This window comes from Symphalangus syndactylus, chromosome 15, assembly GCF_028878055.3.
Source record: "Symphalangus syndactylus isolate Jambi chromosome 15, NHGRI_mSymSyn1-v2.1_pri, whole genome shotgun sequence".
NCBI lineage: Eukaryota > Metazoa > Chordata > Mammalia > Primates > Hylobatidae > Symphalangus > Symphalangus syndactylus.
In genome coordinates this window covers 26,309,153-26,331,608 of record NC_072437.2, presented here as the reverse complement: position 1 = coordinate 26,331,608, position 22,456 = coordinate 26,309,153, and the positions used below count along the sequence as shown (strand labels likewise).

The window sequence follows — 22,456 nt, the reverse complement described above, 5'->3', positions numbered from 1 at the left end:
GTGGAACATGCCTGTGGTCTCAGCTCTTCCAGAGGCTGAAGTGGGAGGATCACTTAAGCCCAGGAGGTCAAGGCTGCAGTGAGCCATGATCTCACCACTGCACTCGAGCCTGGGAGACAGTATGGCACCCATCTCCAAAAAAAAAAAAAAAAAAGTGGTCGAAGCTGCAATAAGCTGTGATCATGCCACTGCACACTAGCCTAGGCGACAGAGTGAGACTCTGCCTCAAAAAAAAAAAAAAGAAAAAAACCAATTGATAAAAGAGTAATTTCCCAATCCTCAGCTGTGGAACCCAAGAGCAGAGAAGGCGGCCACCTGCCTCTGTTTCCCTCGAAGACACCAGAGTGCAATAGGCTCTTCCTCACTCATTCCCATGGGAAGTAGCCTTCAACCCCTCTCAAACCACAGCATATAGAGATGCCTTTATTAATAAAAAAGGATACAACCCACGGGCCGGCCGCGGTGGCTCACACCTGTAATCCCAACACTTTGGGAAGCCAAGGTAGGCAGATCACCTGAGGCCAGGAGTCCGAGACCAGCCTGGCCAACATGGTGAAACTCCGTCTCTACTAAAAGCACAAACATTAACCGGGTGTGATGGCACACACCTGTAGTCCCAGCTACTTAGGAGGCTAAGGCAGGAGAATCGCTTGAATCCGGGAGGCAAAAGTTGGAGTTAGCCGAAGTCGCACCACTGCACTCCAGCCTGGGCGACAGAGCGAGACTCAGTTTCAAAAATAAATAAATAAATAAAGTATACAACCCACAACTCACTTTTTTTTCTAACCAGGAATCTCAACGACAGGACTATAGGGAAACAAGAATTATTAACCTCATTAATTCAAATTAACTCTTAAGCACCCACCACTAACAGGCACTCTTCTAGGTTCTAGACCTAGGATCATTTTTACAGAGTTCGCATTGGGGAAGGGAGAGGGGAGAGGGAAAGGCAATCACACTAAAAAGAGGGGTTCAGAGTAACAGTAAGATCCACACAGAAGGCCGGGCACAGTGGTTCACACCTACAATCCCAGCACTTTGGGAGGCCAAGGAGGGTGGATCACCTGAGTTCAAGAGTTCGAGACCAGCCTGGCCAATATGGTGAACCCTCATCTCTACTAAAAATACAAAAATTAGCCGGGCATGGTAGCGGGTACCTGTAATCTGTTATTTGGGAGCCTGAGGCAGGAAGATTGCCTGAACCCAGGAGGTGGAGGTTGCAGTGAGCTGGGACCATGCCATTGCACTCCAGCCTGGGCAACAAGAGTGAGACTCCTTCTCAAAAAAAAAAAAAAAAAAAAAAAATCCACATAGAAAGTAGGGAGCCATGGTAGTGAATGGGGGTGTTTACTCTAGATGGGTGGTCAAGGCAGAGTTTCCCAGGAGGATAAAGCCCCCAGTGACAAGAGCAGGGTCAGCAAGTTCCAAGCAAAGAGAACAGCAAGTGCTGAAGCCCAAGGCCTAATGCACTTACAGAAAAATCCTTAATGACTAAGTGTGTTGCCTCTGTTTGCGCAGAGATCACAAAATGTGTCCTGCAGAAGGGAGAAAAAAAGGGACCCTAGAAGAGGGTGGTGGGGCTTCAGATCCTGGAGAAAAGCAGCAAGCACAGCTAACACATTCCTTGGTCCACCCTGCAGGGTAATACTGCACCTTCAATTGACTTATGAAGAAACTAGCTCAGATTGGAACAACAGCCAGGATAGTCACCACCAACGGGACTTGCTCCACTGGAGGAGGCAAGTCTGACCCCCTACCCCACCGCGGTCAACCCAGGGACGGAGGAGAGAAGGCCACATGCCATTGTTCTTATGTACAAAGCACAGGTTACAGGTTATTTCTGAAGATGTCTGCTCAAGTGGGGATGCTAACAGGTTTTTACCAATCATTACTTTGGATAAAAGTTTAGCAAATATTTACATCACTCTGTCCACAGTTCCTGCTTATGCCCCATGGCTTTAGAGGGCCAGTATACCTTATGTACACTTCATATTATGTATAATACAAACTTCAGGTCCATTCATGGTCATATCATCTAACCTGGGATACTTTTAGGAGTGAAAGGGGGAGCTTAATAATGGCAGTGTGATAAGGGATATAAACTAGGATTCTCCTGGGCCTACTGGTACAGGTGAAAAGGACGACTGAAAAGGCAGAGGTCCTCCATTCTTCTAGATGGGTGATCAAGGCAGAGGTTCCCAGGAGGACCAAGCCCAGACAGAGAGGCAAGGGGCGGTGGCTCACACCTATAATTCCAACACTTTGGGAGGCTGAGGCGGGTGGATTGCATGAGCCAGGGAGTTTGAAACCAGCCTGGGCAACATGGTAAAACCCTGCCTCTACAAAACAAAAACAAAAATTAGCCAGGCATGGTGGTGCATGCCTATAGTCCCAGCTACTCAGGAAGCTGAGGTGGGAGGATCACCTGAGCCCCAGCACAGGGAGGTCGAGGCTGCAGTGAGCTATGATCGCACCACTTATACTCCAGCCTGAGAGACAGAGCAAGACCCTGTCTCGGAAAAAAAAAAAAAAACACAGACTGACAACAACTCAATGAACTCAGATAATTAGAAATTCTATTAGTCTAATTTCATATGAAACCAAGGTATTTTTTTTTCCCTTCCTCAGAGACCGGAGTTGGAGAGAAACTGTTACAGCCAATCACTTCCTTCCGGAAAAAAAAGACGCAAATACAACACACAGAAACGTGTTCTAAAAGAAAATCCAGATATAAAGAACACAAACCCTTTTCCCTACAATTTAACCAAGTGCTAAAATGCATCAGGAAACACAGGATACTACAGAGATAAAGATTTGGCCAGCAGATTATTAACCCCAGGAAAAGAAATCCATTTCTGTAGCATGCTATGCTGTTGGAAGGCACACATCACACTTCAAGGACAGAAAAGCACAAACTAAAATGCACACTGGAATATGACTCCCCCTTCTCTATCTGCCAAAGCACTTCGCACGTGACTTTCAATCTCTAAGCTGGGAATAAATCAGGCAGCCCAGCCTCCTATATTTTCTAGTTGTATTGCTTTGGGCATGAAATTTAACCTCTGTGCACCTCAATTTCTTCAGCTGGAAACAAAGAAAGTGGCTGCACTGTGGCAGAGTGTTTGCAAATGTTAATCATGGTTACGGCAGCATTCTACCTTGTCTTACAGATGGTTGCCTAAAAAGGTAGGAAACTGTTCATGAAAAAGTCTCAACCGGTCCTAGAGTGATCAGAATGACAGGGCTGAGATAAGGAGGGCAGTACCTCTTACTCCAAAGAAGTGGGGAGCAGAGAGGAAGATGGAGCGGAAAGGGGCGAGGCAAGGCCCTCCTGAAATACCTCAACCCAAATCTTCAAGAAATCCCCAAGTCCTCACAGTGCTTTTTGTGGATTTTTGTGGAAACTGATAAAAGGAGCTGATTTGCTGACCCCAGTGGGAAGAAAACAGAGACTGTCAAGAGAACAGAAGAGAAGGCAGAAAGGGGATGGGGAAGTGGGGTTTGCCATGTTCACAAGCTCCTGGAGCCACAGGGCCCCCCAGGAACCACAGAGCTGAGACTGGGTGGCCCTGTTTCCGACCCAATTCCCTGGGACCACCACCCTGGAAGGACACTTGAGCCCTACTCAAGAACCCACCACACCTCAGCATTGTCAGTCCTTAAATGCCAAGGTTTGTTCTCACCATTTCCATCCTTAAAATTCTTACAGGGAGGAACTCACACAACAGCTTTGTCCCTGTGACTCTGGGTGAGTTTCTGACACCGGCCTGGGCTCCCGTTTTGCCCGTCACCAACTTCTCACAGTATAACTATCCAAGAGAAGTCGCATTTGAGGTCAGAGAATCAAAAGGGCTAAGGCTTGGGAGGTCAAGGCAGGTGGATCACTTGAGGTCAGGAGTTCAAGACCACCCTGACCAACATAGTGAAACTCCATCTCTACTAAAAATACAAAAAATTAGCCGGGTGTGGTGGCAGGTGCCTGTAATCCCAGCTACTCAGGAGGCTGAGGTAGAAGGATCACTTGAACCCAGGAGGCAGAGGTTGCGGTATGCCAAGATCATGACACTGCACTCCAGCCTGGGTGACAGAGTGAGACTCCATCAAAAAAAAAAAAAGGGCTAAGGCTTACTCAGGGTCATCTACGGTTTGCCAAGCAGAGTTCAATCCAATCAACAAAACCCTCACTGCCCACTTTTCCAAAACCTGATATAGTCAATCACTAGTAGCTGCCATTTGCTCACTCTGTTTTGCCTTCTGTTATTTAAAAAAAAAAAAAAAATCCAATTCCCAGAAGTCAAAGGCAATTCCTTCCCTTTTCTGTGTCTGTGAGACGGCTCTCTGTGGGATTCCTTCCTGCTGCACCTCATCCTTCCTGGAAGGGACTCTCAGAAAATGTGCCTCCTCCTTACAGGAAAGGAATTCCTCCCGAGGAACTGTGGACATGAGGCAGCTTTGTGGAATTTCCCTTCCACAGACTTCGGCCTATTTTCTGGGCCACTCTTAGCAGAAATGACCAAAATCCACTCAAGAGAGACAGCAACAAGGAGAGGAGAAGAGATCCTATTTTGGCTTCTTCAAATGGACTAATTTTCTCTTTAAAATACTTATTTTAAGGAAAAACAAGGACTACATTATATTTTAAAGGGGAAGAAGAAAGAGGATTTTGAGTTGCTAAGAGAACAGAGCCATCTCTTTTTGTTTTAATACTGGATGTTAAGAACTTGCACGGAGTTTTCCCAAAAGCCAGATAGTTCAGGTAATTTGCATGTAGCTGTAAAAGAGAAAGTTCAGGCCAGGCACTGTGGCAACATGGTGAAACCCCATCTCTACTAAAAATACAAAAATTAGCTGGGTGTGGTGGTGCATGCCTGTAATCCCAGCTACTTGGGAGGCTGAGGCAGGAGAATCGCTTGAACCCGAGAGGTGGAGGTTGCAGTGAGCCAAGATCACACCACTGCATTCCAGTCTGGGCGACAGAGACTCTGTCTCCAATAAAAAAAAAAAAAAAAAGGGAGAGGAAAGTTGAGAGCATAATTCTGAGTGATTCTGCCTGAAAGAACAGAACAGCTTATACTGGACAGGTTTGTGCCAAAGACACACCCATCTGGCATTGAAAAACAAACACCAACAATAATGAGTGACAGAATGTTAAGAACAATAATTATACAGACTTGGACCACCCAGACTGCTTGTCTGTAGTAATTCAGAAGGAAGCAAAGTATTCTGAAGGGTTTATGAAGATTGGTTCCACATCTGAAGAATTTTAGTGATCTTACCCGAACTCAACCCAAAAAATATAAGGAAAAGAGGGAGTGGTTCTATAATAAGCAGGTGGAGTGGAGGGTCAAACTCCTTGGTGAGTTCAGTCTAATAGGGGACAAATTACTGCCCTACAAAGCAGCTCTAGAAAATGACAACCAGTGGCACTAACTCCAGGCAATATCTTTGTGAGGCTTGTGGGCTGTAATATGGTCTGCTCAGGCTGCCATAAAAAAAAGTCACAATCAGGCCAGGCACTATGGCTCACACCTGTAATCCCAGCACTTTGGGAGGCCAACGAAGGCAGATCACCTGAGGTCAGGAGTTCGAGACCAGCCTGGCCAACATGGCAAAACCCCGTCTCTACTAAAACTACAAAAATTACCTGGATGTGGTAGCACCCACCAGTAGTCCCAGCTACTCAGCAGGCTGAGGCAGGAGAATTGCTTGAACCTGGGAGGGGTGGAGGTTGCAGTGGGCTGAGATCGCACCACTGTACTCCAGCCTGGACAACAGAGCCACTGCACTCCAGCCTGGGCAACAGAGAGAGACTCCATCTTAAAAAAAAAAAAAAAAAAAAAAAATCCCTGTCTTCAAATACAGTCACATTCTGAAGTACCAGAGGTCAGGACTCCAACATATGAACTTCGGGGGGACATAATTCAGCCCATAATATGGGTGATAAAGGAGCAGGTCCAGACTTAGAGAAACAAGGACTCCCTGGGTCAAGCTCTGGAAGTGAAAGGCTTCTTCAAAGACAGGAAAGACCCACTGAAGGTGGCTTTGGACGTGCATCCTTGCAGCACAGCAGCCTTCTTGATTTGCTCAAGAGCAGGGCTTCTGACAGGTCTCAAAGCACTTTGTTTAACGAAACAGAATAGAAAATACCAGTGTGTCACATGTTTCCTAAGACAGGACACTGTTTCTTGAACTTTTATTAAAGTATGGTTTTTGTGGGGTTTTTTTGTTTTTTTTTTTTTTTTGAGACGGAGTCTTGCTCTGTCGCCCAGGCTGGAGTGCAGTGGCACAATCTCGACTCACTGCAACCTCTGCCTCCCGGGTTCAAACAATTCTCCTGCCTCAGCCTCCTGAGTAGCTGGGATTACAGGTGCATGCCACCATGCCTGGCTAATTTTTGTATTTTTAGTAGAGACACGGTTTCGCCATGTTGGCCAGGCTGGTCTCGAACTCCTGACCTCGTGGTCTGCCCACCGTGGCCTCCCAAAGTGCTGGGATTACAGGTGGGAGCCACCATGTCCAGCCTAAAGTATGTTAAATATGTACATGTGAGAGAGAGAAAGAGAATATATCTCTTGGTCATTACATATGTAAAACTTGTAGAACGTGATCAAAATGTTTAAAAACTGGCCGGGCACAGTGGCTCAAGCCTGTAATCCCAGCACTTTGGGATTCCGAGGCAGGTGGATCACACAGTCAGGAATCGAGACCATCCTGGCCAACACAGTGAAACCCTGTCTCTACTAAAAATACAAAAAATTAGCCTGGTATGGTGGCATGCACCTGCAGTCCCAGCTACTTGGGAGGCTGGGGCAGGAGAATCGCTTGAACCCGGGAGGCGGAGTTTGCAGCGAGCCGAGATAGCGCCACTGCACTCCCGCCTGGGCAACGGAGCGGGACTCCAACTCAAAAAAAAAAAAAGTTTAAAAACTCGTCATATGGCAGTGGGTCTCAAACATCAGCATGCATCAGAATCCCTTGGAGGACTGATGAAAACGCAGGCTGCTGCTGATGTTGCTAATCCCAGAACCGCCTTGAACGTTTTTGTGGTTTTTTTTTTTTTTTTTGAGACAGGGTCTTGCTATCTCCCAGGCTGGAGTGCAGTGGTGCAATGATACCTCACTGCAGCCTTGAACTCCTGGACTCAAGCAATCCCCCCATCTCAGCCACCCAAGCAACTAGGACTATAGCTAGCTCCTAACTCATTCCCGCCACTCCTGCCCTCCTCTAACTTTATATTGCAGCCAGAAGGATATTTTCTGAAGAGCATCTCATGCTGAGTGGCAGCAGAATGCAGAGATTAAGAGAGGGGGCCAGGCACAGTGGCTCACGTCTCTAATCCCAGCACTCTGGGAGGCCGAGGTGGGTGGATCACCTGAGGTCAGGAGTTCGAGACCAGCCTAGCCAACATGGAGAAACCCCGTCTCTATGGGCATGGTGGTGCATGCCTGTAATCCCAGCTACTAGGGAGGCTGAGGTAGGAGAATCGCTTGAACCCAGAAGGCGGAGGTTGCCGTGAGCCGAGATGTCGTCATTGCACTCCAGCCTGGGCAACAAGAGCGAAACTCCGTCTCAAAAAAAAAAAAAGTGGCGCCAGGCGCAGTGGCTCACGCCTGTAATCCCAGCACTTTGGGAGGCCGAGGTAGGCGAATCACCTGAGGTCAGGAGTTCGAGACCAGCCTGACCAACACAGAGAAACCCCGTCTCTACTAAAAATACAAAAAAATTAGCCAAGCGTGGTGGCATATGCCTGTAATCCCAGCTACTGGGGAGGCTGAGGCAGGAGAATTACCTGAACCTGGGAGGCAGGTTTTTTTTTTTTTTTTTTTTTTGGTTTTGTTTGAGTTTTTGGTTGTTGTTTTTTGGGGTTTTTTTGAGACAGGGTCTCACTGTGTTGTCCAGGCTGGAGTGCAGGGGTGCAATCATGTGTCACTGCAGCCACAACCTCCTGGGCTCAGGTGATCCTCCCACCTCAGCCTTCCTAAGTAGCTGGTACTACAGGTGTGCACCACCATGACTGGCTGATTTTTGTATTTTTTGTAGAGACAGGGTTTCGCCATGTTGCACAGGCTGTTCCCAAATTCCTAGGCTCAAGCTATCCACCTGCCTCAGCCTCCCAAAGTTCTGGGATTACAGGCATGAGCCACCTTGCCCAGCCAACTGAGCCACTTTGTGCCAGGACTAGGTCAGGTAGTTGGGACATATACAGGCGAGGACATTGCCCACATGGAACTGACAGTGTCTAGCAGCTACACAGATGACACGGCCTTTTCAGCAGACACCCCTGCCCCTTGTGCTTGGCAAACAGCACATATACTCAAAAATGTATATGGTTTGACTCCCACCGGAACATAAGCCCCTTAGGGCAGGGACTGGGGTCACTGGATTCCCAGCACCTCTAATCAAGAGGTACATGACACTGCAGCTGAGAGCAGGGACTCTGTGCTAAGTTATCTACCTGGTTTGAACCTAGGCTCTGCCACTCAAAGGCTGTGTGACCGTGGGAAATAATAGTACCCACCCCATAGGTTTGTTATTAGTATTTAATAATATTTATTGGTAAGGTACTTAGAATAGCCCCCCTGCCTACAGGAAGCACTACATAATTATAATGTCTAAATATATAGTAGTTCCAGGCCAGGAATGGTGGCTCATGTCTGTATTCCTAGCAGAATGAGAGGCTGAGGAAGGAGAATCGTTTGAGACCAGCCTAGATAACATAGTAAGATCTTGTCTCTACAAAAAATAAACAAAAGTAAGCCAGACATGGTGGCACATGCCTACAATCCCAGGTACTCAAAAGGCTGTGATTAGAGAATCACTTGAGCCCAGGAGGTAGAGGCTGCAATGAGCTGAGATCACACCACTGTACTCCAGCCTGGGCAACAGAGTGAGACTCCGTCTCTTAAATAAATAAATAAATAAATAGGGGCCAGGCGTGGTGGCTTACACCTGTAATCCCAGCACATTGGGAGGCTGAGGCGGGAGGATCACTTGAGGACAGGAGTTCAAGACCAACCTGACCAACATGGTGAAACCTCATCTCTACTACAACACAACAATCAGCTGGGCACGGTGGCAGGTGCCTGTAATCTCAGCTATTTCGGAGGCTGAGGCAGGAAAATCACTTGAACCCAGGAGGCAGAGGTTGCAGTGAGCCGAGATCACACCACTGCACTCCAGCATGGGCGACAGAGCGGGACTCCATCTCAAATAAATAAATAAATAGCAGTTCCATATCCTCTGAATAATGGACTAGAAGTTGGTTAATGGATGGATTTTCAGGGAGAATTTTAGCAGCTGAGCTGAGAGGTAGGTACTCTAGCCAGGGTGTATAAGCATGAGCTAAGGGAACAGGACAGCAAATATGAGGTGTGATCAGGGGAAAGGCATCATACACTGACTGTCCAGGAACAATGGATATCTGAGAATGTGGGAAAGCTAAGTTAGGACCAGGCAAAGGAGAGTATCAAATGCCAAAGAAGATGCCACCAAAGGTTCTGGAACAGAAAGCAGCAGAGCTATGCCTTGTAAAGATGAAGCCTGCAGTGTATTGACTGGGTTGGAATCTGGAATCATTGCATGCCTCCAGTCAAGACGTGGCAACTGACCAACTACCTTTTATCACTGACCAGACTCTTCCCTACATGCAGATAACTGAGGACGCAAGCCTTAGTTACTGGGTGTGGTGGTGCTAATAACGGAAAAAGGAAAGTCAGCCAGCAAAGGCTGACTGGGGCAATTTCAGCCTTGTTGCTCTGCTGTGAAACTGCTTTCCAGAAAAACTTTTTTTTTTTTTTTGAGACGGAGTGTCACTCTGTCACCCAGGCTGGAGTGCAGTGGCACAATCTCAGCTCACTGCAACCTCCACCTCCCAGGTTCAAGCGATTCTCCTGTCTCAGCCTCCCCAGAAGCTGGGATTACAGGCGCCCACCACCACACTCAGCTAATTTTTGTATTTTTAGTAAAGTCGGGGTTCCACTACGTTGGCCAGGCTGGTCTCCAACTCCTGACCTCAGGTGATCCGCCTGCCTCAGCCTCCCAAAGTGCTGAGATTATAGGCATGAGCCACAGTGCCCAGCCCAGGAAAACTTCTTAGAGATGTAATAACAACACACCTTATAATTTTCCAAGTACTTCCATAGATAGTGGCCCACTTCTGAGTATGAACTAAATTTCCCTCTGTGGCCTTCCTTTTTTTTAATAGATCTTCATTTCTGGGGGGACTTACAAACAGGTGACTTCTCCATTCACCAGAAATGGGACATTATACACTGACCTACTTCCATATTAACTTTCCCTGCTTGATTGGAGGTGACGGAGAAAAATTAGTGTATAAGGCTGGGCGCGGAGGCTCACGCCTGTAATCCCAGCACTTTGGGAGGCTGAGGCAGGTGGATCACCTGAGGTCAGGAGTTCAAGACCAGCCTGGCCAACATGGTGAAACCCCATCTCTACTAAAAATACAAAAATTAGCCAGGTGTGGTGGCACACGCCTGTAATCCCAGCTACTCAGGAGGCTGAGGCAGGAGAATTGCTTGAACCCAGAGGCAGAGGTTGCAGTGAGCTGAGTCCGTGCCATTGCACTCTAGCCTGGGCAACAAGAGTGAAACTCTGTCTCAAAAAAAAAAAAAAGAAAAGAAAAATAAGTGTATAGAACTTCATTGTTTTATTGGCTAGGCACGATGGCTCACGCCTGTAACCCTAGCACTTTGGGAGGCCAAGGTGGGCGGATTGGCTGAGCTCAGCAGTTTGAAACCAGCCTGGGCAACATGGTGAAACCCGTCTCTAATAAAATACAAAAAATTAGCCCAGTATGGTAGCACACGCCTATAGTCTCAGCTACCTGGGAGGCTGAGGCATGAGAATCACTTGAACCCAGAAGGTTGCAGTGAGCCAAGATCGTGCCACTGCACTCCAGCCCGAGCAACAGAGCAAAACTCTGTCTCCAAAAAGAGAACTGGCCAGGCATGGTGGCTCACGCCTCTAATCCCAGCACTTTGGGAGGCTAAGGTGGGCGGATCACGAGTCAGGTGTTCAAGACCAGCCTGGCCAACATGGTGAAACCCCGTCTCTACTAAAAATACAAAAATTAGCTGGGCATGGTGCAGGCACCTGTAATCCCAGCTGCTCAGGAGGCTGAGACAGGAGAATTGTTTGAACCCTGGAGGTGGGAGTTGCAGTGAGCCAAGATCACGCCATTGCACTCCAGCCTGGGTGTCAGGGCGAGACTTCGTCTCAAAAAAAAAACTTTATCCTTAAAATACACCTCTTGGAGCCAGTCCCAGATACATGGGAGGATCAGGCAGGAGGAGCTCTTGAGGCCACAAATTTGAGGATGTAGTGTGCCTGTGAATAGCCACTACACTCTAGCATGGGCAACACAGCAAGACCTCATAAATAAATAAATAGGCCAGATGAGGTGGCTCACACCTATAACTTTGGGAGGCCAAGGCTGGCAGATCACGAAGTTAGGAGATCAAGACCATCCTGGCTAACAGAGTGAAACCCCATCTCTACTAAAACTACAAAAAATTAGCCAGGCATGGTGGTATGCACCTATAGTCCCAGCTACTTGGGAGGCTGAGGCACGAGAATCACCTGAACCCGGGAGGTGGAGGTTGCAGTGAGCCGAAATTGCACCACTGCACTCCAGCCTGGGCAACGGAGTGAGACTCTGCCTCACACAAATAATTAATAAATAAATAAATAAATAAATATTTTATAATGCATTTTTAAAATATAGTTCTTAAAACATGCCATGAGTAGGTTTAATTTTTCTAAATCATAGAATAGGATACTGAAGCCCAGAGTGGTCATGTCTTGCCTAAGGTCACACACAGCTAATATGTACAAGATCATGGGTCTTCTGGCTCCCATCTGAGGCTGTCACAGTAACTAGCTTTTCACTTGTTCCTACCTAAGACACAGGTGTCAGCAACTCTAAATTCAAGAAATTGAGATTAAGACTAAAGTAATAGCTTATAAACATTAATTAAGCATATTAATTGCAAGATGTTCAACCAGACACTGAGAGATTAAGGCACTGAAGATACTGGTTTCTGCCTTAATAGAGCTAACGATTTAGTCAAAAAGTCGCAAATGAGCCAAGACTTAAATATGACTTGAAGACTTAAGACAATAAAAAAGGCATGATAAAAGGGTAAATTTAGGCTGGACACAGTGGCTCATGCCTGTAATCCCAGCACTTTGGGAGGCTGAGGTGGGCGGATCACCTGAGGCCAGGAGTTCAAGACCAGCCTGGCCAACATGGCAAAATCCCGTCTCTACTAAAAATACAAAAATTAGCCAGGTGTCGTGGCACAAACCTGTAATTCCAGCTACTCGGGAGGCTGAGGCAGGAGAACTGCTTGAACCCAGGAGGCGGTGGTTGCTCAAGAGCAAGACTGACTCAAAAAAAAAAAGGGTGGGGGATAAATTTAGCAAGAACCCTCATCATCCCATTTATCTACAGCCTAATATGTACTAGGAACTTACATATACAATAATAGGTAAAATCTATTAAGAATGTATTATGTTTTATAGTTGAACAAATTGTGTCGCTTAATCAACTTAGAATTCATGTAAATGCCACATTTGGGCTCTGTTACATTGAGAGCTCCCCAGGCCCAGCCTACCATGTTTAAGCCATTGATAAATCTCCCTGCTACTATTTAAAACAGGATAGATACCTTTCTACTGTCTTGAGAGAGGAAGAGTACACACTGTTGGACTGTATGCACTCTTCCTCTCTCAAGACAGTAATCTGAGGGATTACTTCAACAGCAGAAGTTAAAAGAAGCGGTCAGTTGGGTTTATCACATAATCTCAATCACATCCTGACCAATAAATGCACCAATAAAGATCAGCAAATAAAAGCAAGTAATTAGAAGAGCAATTTTATGCTCACAAGCTCTCAATTCACAAGTATGAGATTTCCTGTCAAGTACTCTCATGAGCTCAATTAATCTCTGACCCACGGTGAGAAAATAAACATAGTGACGCAGAGGCTGCAGCTCATGCTTTGGAATTTGTCAGACTTGACTCAGTTCCCAACTCCATCATGTCCTGCCTGGGTGACCCTCATTATGCTACCTGGCCTCTCCAGCTTCAGTTTCCTTCACCTGTATGTAACACAAGAGCAGAGCCACCCTCAACAAGGGGTTACTACAAAAATCGAAGAACCCGGAATCTCTAACAACATCCCTGGCACAGAGCAATCCCCCTTCTCCCTCAGCCACTGGCTGAGCACCCACAGAGGGGAGTAAGTCCTATTGTGGTAATGGTTCTCATGCTTTGAGATCAGACAAGTCCTTTGAGAGGAACCTGAAACAGGGGCAGTGAACCTTTGGCCAGAAAAATGGAAATATGCACAGAAATATTTTTGACTTTGGCGAGCAGCTGATCAGTGGTTCTTGGGCTTCAGTGCCCATTAGAAACGTGGAGAACCTTTTTAAAATATTGACGTGTGGGGTGCGGTGGCTCACACCTGTAATCTCAGCATTTTGGGAGGCCAAGGCGGACGGATCACCTGAGGTCAAGAGTTCGAAACCAGCCTGACCAACATGGAGAAAACCCGTCTCTACTAAAAATACAAAATTAGCCAGGCGTGGTAGCGCGTGCCTGTAATCCAGCTACTCGGGAGGCTGAGGCAGGAGAACTGCTTGAACCCGGGAGGCAGAGGTTGCAGTGAGCCAAGATCACACCATTCCACTCCAGCCTGGGCAACAAGAGTGAAACTCTGTCTCAAAAAAATATATAGATAGATAGATAGATAGATAGATAGATAGATAGATAGATAGATGTGTGGATCCCACCCCTAGAAATTATTATTCCAACTGGCCTATAAGGGGAACAGACATCCATATTTTTATGGCTGTCCAGGTGATCCAATCATGGTGAGGGCGAAGAAACTGCTATGTAATCTAAAAAGAATTTAGAAAAAATAGAGCTAGTAAGGTTAACAGAAATAATGCACATCAACAATCATTTGAAGGGAGCAATTTGAGAGTATATTCATGAAAAGCAGCACCAAGAGCCAGCCTGTGTTAAGAGGAATCATGGCCGGATGTGGCGTCTCACACCTCTAATCCCAGCACTTTGGGAGGCTGAGGCAGGTGGATCACCTGAGGTCAGGAGTTCAAGACTAGCATGGCCAACATGGTGAAACCCTATCTCTACTAAAAATACAAAAATTAGCTAGGCGTAATGCCACATGCCTATAATCCCAGCTACTGGGGAGGCTGAGGCAGGAGAATCACTTGAACCCGGGAGGCGGAGGTTGCAGTGAGCCAAGATCGTGCCATTGCACTCCAGCCTGGGCAACAAGAGCGAAACTCTGCCTCAAAAAAAAAAAAAAAAAAAAAAAGATGAAATCGAGTGGCATCACGCCATTGCACTCCAGCCTGGGCAAAAAGAGCAAAACTCCATCTCAAAAAAATAAATAAAAATAAAAAATACAAATACAAAAATTAGCCGGGTGTGGTGGCATGCACCTATAATCCCAGCTACTCGGGAGGCTGAGGCAGGAAAACCGCTCGAACCTGGGGAGGCAGAGGCTGTAGTGAGCTGAGGTTGCGCCACTGCACTTTGGCCTGGGTGACAGAGCAAGACTCTGTCTCCAAAAAAGAAAAAAAAAAAAAAAGAGGAAACCATGCCAAATGACTTTAACCCTTTTCTTGGTAGGGTTTCTGAATGACTGCCCAGGACTTGGCATGACGGTTCACACCTGTCATCCGAGCACTTTGGGAGGCCAAGGCAGGTGGATCACTGGAGCTCAAGAGTTCGAGACTAGTCTGGGCAACACGGCAAAACCCCACCTCTACAAAAAATTAGAAAAATTAGCCAGCTGTGGTGGCCCGCACCTGCAGTCCCAGCTACGTGGGGGGCTGAAGCAGTAGGATCACTTGAGCCTGGGAGGTCAAGGCTCCACTAAACTATGATTGCACCACTGCACTCCAAGGCTGGCTGGCAAGGCAAGATCCTGTCTCCAAAAAAAAAAGAAGGAAGTGCCCAGGTGATCCAATACTCCAATACCTCTTGACTTCCATAAAGCAGACCTCCATATGACACACCCTCTCTTGACACTTGTGGCCAAGTTAATCTAGCGACCACAGAGTTGATTAGTGGATCTGCCACAACCTAGAGGACATTCCTAGGACCCATCCTTTCTAGCATTCAGACTACAAAAGTGTTCCAAGAATTTTCAACAGCAACAATGAGCTGCTAAACTTTGGCATCTACAAAATGAATTTGCATAGGGATAGAAGAGCAGTTACATGGGGACAAGCCCTGCAGACTGTGAGGTCAATTGGCCATGTGTCCAATATCGCTCAAGTGCATGTATCACTGATGATGCCCAAATTAAGATAAACTTCCTGACCACACTGGCCAACAGGATGAAACTCCGTCTCTACTAAAATTTAAGTATTAGCTGGGTGTGGTGGCACGTGCCTGTAATCCCAGCTACTCGGGAGGCTGAGGCACGAGAATTGCTTGAACTAGAAGGTGGAGGTTGCAGTGAGCCAAGATCACACCACTGCACACCAGCCTGGGCAACACAGCGAAACTCCATCTAAAGAAATAATAAGCCAGGTGCGGTGGCTCACGCCTGTAATCCCAGCACTTTGGGAGGCTGAGGCGGGTGGATCACGAGGTCAGGAGATTGAGATCATCCTGGCTAACACAGTGAAACCCCGTCTCTACTAAAAATACAACAAAAAATAAAAAAAAAAAAAAAAAAATTAGCCGGGCGTGGTAGCAGGCGCCTGTAGTCCCAGCTACTCCGGAGGCTGAGGCAGGAGAATGGCATGAACCCGGGAGGCGGAGCTTGCAGTGAGCCGAGATCGCGCCACTGCACTCCAGCCTGGGCGACAGAGCGGGACTCCGCCTCAAAAAAAAAAAAAAAAGAAAGAATAATAAGATAAACTTCTCCATGAGCCCCAAACTCATGACCAATTGAATGCCTATTCAACATCTCCACTTGAATGTGTAGCAGGCATCTCAAACTTAACAGGGTCAAAAATAAACTCCTGTCCAGGTACCATGGCGCATGCCTGTAATCCCAGCACTTTGGGAGGCTAGGGCGGGAGGATCACTTGAGCCCAGGAGTTCAATACCAGCCAGGGCAACATGGCAAAACTTCATCTCTACAAAAAATATAAAAAATTAGCTGGGCGTGCTGGCACACACCTGTGGTCCCAGCTACTCGGGAGGCTGAGGTGGAAGGATGGCTTGAGCCCAGGAGGTGAAAGTTGCAGTGAACTGAGATCGCACCACTGCAATCCAGCCTGGGTGACAGAGTGACACCCTGTCTCAAACAAAGAAACAAAGATTTAATGTGGCCATGATAGCTGTCTTTGAATACTAGAGGCGAGCATATGAAGGGAGGTAGCCAACTTGCTCTGTGTGTTGACAAAAAAACAAAGAAAAGCGGCTCTGAACCTATTTTGGTTCTAGGAGCTGCTTGATTCACAGATCATTCTTTGCTTCATTAAATTCTGTAATGTTTTTCTTAGAAGTAGGTACACACAAGTAGAAATTGCATGGAAAGAAAATTGTGGTTCAATACAACATAATTCTGGCATTCGAATCTAAAGTCATGAGAGTCACATAATGCATTTCCCCATTGCCCAGTATCTGGAAGGGATTCCTGTACTGAGTGTGGGCTAGAAAATCTCTTCCTTTCAACCCACTAATTCCATGACACTAAGGAAAAGGGGAAGATAGGAGCTAGCGCAGAGAAAAGGGCAGATGGGGACTAGGCCTGAAACAGACCAGCACGGAAGTGGTCATGGAACCCACAAATGGAACAAGGAGCTAAGTCGCAGGCCACAGAAGGGCTGTAAGTACTCATGAGTACGGGGCTGGAAGTGGGAGAAGCAGTCTGAACGCCTGCTGGGATGAAAGAGGGGAGGGCAACCTTGGGTGTAACAAATGCTACCGGCTGGCAGGGACAACATAGCGACTGAGGGGTGGTCATTCGCCACACGTCTCAGGCAACATTTTCTCCATCTGCAGTTCTGTGACCTGGACATCTCATCCCCTGCCAGGGATGACTCCCCACCTTCTCCATCCAAGCTCCAACAGGAAGGTCAACCCCTCCCCAAAGATCCCCACCTTGGCCAACACGGCAAAACCAAAATAAAAAAATTAACCAGGCCTGGTGGTGCACACCTGTAATCCCAGCTACTCCGGAGGCTGAGGCAGGAGAATCACTTGAGCCCGGGAGGCAGACGTTGTAGTGAGCCGAGATAGTGCCACTGCACTCCATCCTGTGCGACAGAGACTCCATCTCAAAAAAACAAAAACAAAAACAAAATCCCCACCCTGACACAGCTTTTCCGTACTTCTACTCCAGCACACCCAACACGGGGTCAGGAGGAACTTCTGCAGCAGGGACTGCTGGACACACGGACTATGTTGTTTTGAGATGGAGTCTCGCTCTGTTGCCCAGGCTGGAGTGCAGTGGCATGATCTCGGCTCACTGCAACCTCCACCTCCCGGGTTCAAGCGATTCTCCTGCCTCAGCCTCTCGAGTAGCTGGGATTACAGGTGCATGCCACCACGCCCAGCTAATTTTTGTATTTTTAGTAGAGACAGGGTTTCACTATGTGGGCCAGGCTGGTCTTGAACTCCTGACCTTGTGATCCACCTGCCTTGGCCTCCCAAAGTGCTGGGATTACAGGCATAAGCCACCACACCCGGCCTGGACTACATTTTCTTTTGCTTTTTTTTTTTTTTTTTTTGAGACAGAGTCTCATTCTGTAGCCCAGGGTGGAGTGCAGTGGTGCGATCTTGGCTCACTGCAGCCTCCACCTACTGGGTTAAAGCGATTCTCCTGCTCAGTCTTCCAAGTAGCTGGGATTACAGGCACGCACCACCACGAAAGAAGGCATGGTGCCTTCTTTCTTGCCAGGTTCAAATCCATTACAATAAAGTACCATTCCTATTCTCAAAGAGCTCACACAATGAGGGAGGCAGCCATTGTATCATGCAAATAATGCTAGCTGTTGAAGAAAACAAGCCCTGATTCTCAATGGCTTAATTCAAAATCACCGGCCAAGGCAGGTAGATCACATGAAGTCAGGAGTTGGAGACCAGCCTGGCCAACACAGCAAAACCCCTTCTCTACTAAAAATACAAAGAAAAAAAAATTATCCGGGCGTGGTTTCGAGCTCCTGTAATCCCAGATACTTGGAAGGAGGCTAAGGCAAGAGAATCGCTTGAACCCGGGAGGCGGAGGTTGCAGTGAGCCGAGATCGCGCCACTGCACTCTAGCCTGCGAAACAGAGACAGACTCCGTCTCAAAAAAGAAAAAAAGAAACCAAGACGATGCCTATTCTCATGCTGTAGTCCCCTTTGGGCCATCTAGGGTGGGGAACAACACCATGCATTTACTCCTAGCTGGACTTTCACCATCTTGCGGCTCAGCCTCCTGTCAGTCCTCCTCCTCTCCGGGAGGCCTCTTTATTCAGCTGGAGAGGCGTTGCATGGGGCTGGTTTTTGTGTTCCAGGCGTGGAAGCGAGACACCTTTTGCAACCCCTTCCTATTGGCCAGGTCTCAGTTTCGTGGTCGCCTCTGACCACAAGGTTGGGGTAGAAAACATAGTCCAGGCTGGGCACAGTGGCTCACACCTGTAATCCCAGCACTCTGGGAGGCCCAGGTGGGTGGCTCACCTGAGGTCAGGAGTTCAAGACCAGCCTGGAGAACATGTTGAAACCCCATCTATCCTAAAAGTACAAAAAATTAGCCGAGCGTGGTGGTACACACTGTAGTCCCAGCTATTTGGGAGGCTGAGGCAGGAGAATCGCTTGAACTCGGGAGGCGGAGGTTGCAGTGAGCCGAGATCCCGCCACTGCTCTCCAGCTTGGGCAACAAGAGTGAAACTCCGTCTCAAAAATTAAAAAATTAAAAACAAAAAATAAAATAAAATAAAAATAAGGCACTCAAATGTTTGCTAAACGAATAATCTAAAACGCAGAGGATCAAGGCAGTAACCTTGGCCTCCCAGACACCGATCAAGTAGAATTAGACACCAAGGACTGAGAAAGACCTGAGAAACGCGGCTCCCAAATCTCAGCATCTGAATCGCCCAGGAAATAATGCTTTAAAAAATGCAGATTTCAGGATGCCATCTCAACCCCAAGAGACTGTGATTCTGTAGATGCAGAAATTTAGTATTTGGCCAGCCACAGTGACTCACACCTGCAATATCAGCACTTTGGGAGGCCAAGGCGGGAGAATCACTTGAAGCCAAGAGTTTAAGACCAACCTGGGTAACACAGCGAGACCTGGTCTCTACCAAAAATGTATTAATAAAAATTACCGACCACGCACCGTGGCTCACCCCTGTAATCCCAGCACTTTGGGAGGCCGAGGTGGGTAGATCACGAGGTCAAAAGATCAAGACCATCCTGGTCAACATGATGAAATCCTGTCTCTACTGAAAATACAAAAATTAGCTGGACATGGTGGCGCACGCTTGTAGTCCCAGCTACTCGGGAGGCTGAGACAGGAGAATCACTTGAACCCAGGAGGCAGAGATTGTAGTGACCCAAGATCACACCACTGCACCCCAGACTGGGCAACAGAGCAAGACTCCGTCCCCCGCCCCAAAAAAAATTAGCTAGGTGTCCAGGCGCGATGGCTCATGCTTGTAATCCCAGAACTTTGGGAGGCCAAGGAGGGCGGATCACAAGGTCAGGAGTTCAAGACCAGCCTGGCCAACATACTGAAACCCCATCTCTACTAAAAACACACAAAAAAATTAGTTGGGCGTGGTGGCAGGCACCAGTAGTCCCAGCTACTTGGGAGGCTGAGGCAGGAGAATTACTTGAACCCAGGAGGCAGAGGTTGCAGTGAGCCGAGATCACACCGCTGCACTCCAGCCTGGGTGACAGAGTGAGACTCCGTCAAAAACAAACAAAAAAAGCAGCTCAGCTACTTGGGAGGCTGAGCTGGAAGGATCACTTAAGCCTAGGAATTTGAGGCTACATTGAGCCATAATTGCACCACTGCACTCCCACCTGGGCAACAGAGCAAGACCCTGTCTCAAAACACACACACACACACATGCACACCACAAAATTAAATGGCCAGGAATAGTGGCTCATTCCTGTAATCCCAACGCTTGGGAAAACCAAGGCAGGAGGACTGCTTGAGCCCAGGATTTTGAGACCAGCCTGGGCAACATAGTGAGACCTCATCTCTACAAGAAAAAAATTTTTTTTATAGAAAAGAAAATATAAAATTAAACATTTTATGCATTGACTGAAGGCCTCACACACCCATCCTCTCTAAGCCATCCCCTGCCCTCAGCCACTTGCGTTTGCTTCTATAGTCATGTCATCAGCTCTCTAGGGCAGGTCTCCAGAGAGTCTGTCTGGTCACCAGTGGCAGTTTCCACAGCAGCACAGGCTTTGCAAGATGACACTTCACCCACTGAGATATGGCCAGCAACAGGGGAGCAAGGATTTAACCACTCTCTGTGGGACAGATGCATCTGGTGATCCCTCTCAATGCCCATATTTAGGGAAAAGTCCTTCGCTGTTAGCCTCCACCCTGCTGCTAACGCCAGATCACCTCTGGATCAGGTGTGGGCAGAGGAATGCAAAGTGCCTGCCGGGCACCAGGGGGCAGCAGGACAATTTCTAGGAGAGTCTCAGGTATTGGCCCATCTTGTACTCAGCTGGCCACAGTTCATAGGCTATGCCACTTATTTCCACTAACGGGAGAGAGGAGGAATTATTCAATAAATGATAATGGGGAAAACGAGCTGTTCGGGGAAAAAATGGGGACTATCTCATATCAAATACCAAAAGAAATTCTGGCTGCCTTTATTGTTAGAAATGAAACAATAGCTAAAAGAAAACGGAAGGCCAGGCACAGTGGCTCACGCCTGTAATCCCAGCACTTTGGGAGGCCAAGGCAGGTGGATCACCTGAGCTCAGGAGTTCGAGACCAGCCTGGCCAACATGGTGAAACCCTGTCTCTACTAAAAACACAAAAATTAGCCGGGCATGGTGGTGGGCGCTTGTAATCCCAGCTACTTGGGAGTCTGAGGCAGGAGAATCACTTGAACTCTGGAGGCAGAGGTTGCAGTGAGCCGAGATCACACCACTGCACTCCAGCCTGGGCAACAGAGCAAGACTCCGTCTCAGAAAAAAAGAAAATGGATACAGAAGTGGAGCATGGTGGTTCATGCCTGTAATCTCAGCACTTTGGGAGGCCAAGGCAGGCAGATCACTTGAGCTTACAAGTTTGAGACCAGCCTGGGCAACATGGTGAAACCCCAGCTCTATAATAAAAAAAAAATATATATATATATATATATATATATATATATATACACACAGACACAAAAAATAAGCCAGGCATAGTGGTGCACACCTGTAGTCCCAGCTACTCAGGAGACTGAGGTGGGAGGATGGCTGGAGCCTGGGAAGAGGAGGTTGCAGTGAGCTGAAATCATGTGTCTGAACTCCAGCCTGGGCAGTGCAGCCAGACCTTGTCTCCAAATTAAAAAAAAAAAAAAAAAAAAAAAAGGATATGGAGATTGACAGACAATTTAAAAATTAGCTGGGCATGATGGCATGCACCTGTAGCTCAGCTCCTTGGGAGACTGAGCTGGGAGGATCACTTGAGCCTGGGAAGTTGAGACTGCAGTTGAGCCGTGTTCACGCCACTGCACTCCAGGCCTGGTCAACAGAGTGGAAGAGGTGAATGAGAAGATGGCTCACACCTGCAATTACACCTAAACTAGGAAAAAATAGGTGATCCTCTCACTTCAGTCCCTCAATCTACCCAAAGAAATTTCCATCCCAATATTTTAGGAGGCCTAGGCGAAAGGATGGCTTAAGCCCAGGAGTTTGAGACCCACCTGGGCAACATAATGAAACCTCATCTCTATTTTTAAAAAAGAGCTGAAGCAACAGCAACAACCAAAAAGAAAAGATCAATTAATGATACATAAATTTAAAACTTCTGAAAAAAACTGAGAAGTGAAAATCTAGAAAAATATTGTAAGCACTACTACAAGTTATTTCAAAAACATAAATGCCTCATAGAAAAAAACGCAAAAAACTTAATAGATAATTCAAAGACATACAAATAAACAAATGGTCAACGGACCTTGTCAAAGTTCAATTATAATTATCAATCAAATAAATTCAAACTGAAACTGATTGATACTATTTTTAACCTATCAACTTGGAAGCTTTTTTAAATTCAGTATTTGGGCCAGGCGCGGTGGCTCATGCCTGTAATCCCAGCACTTTGGGAGACCAAGGCAGGTGGATCACCTGAGGTCAGGAGTTCAAGACCAGACTGGCTAACATGGCAAAACCCCGTCTCTACTAAAAATACAAAAATTAGCTGGGCGTGGTGGTGCACACCTGTAATCTCAGCTACTCAGGAGGCTGAAGCAGGAGAACCGCTTGAACCCGGCAGGTAGAAGTT

At 47.2% G+C, this 22,456-nt stretch overlaps 1 protein-coding gene across 6 annotated transcripts in view; it reads right to left on the bottom strand.

The window, feature by feature from the left end:
* Positions 1-22,456, bottom strand: part of ABCC4 (ATP binding cassette subfamily C member 4 (PEL blood group)) — a 393,134-nt gene that overhangs the window by 265,122 nt on the left and 105,556 nt on the right. The window lies entirely within an intron of this gene.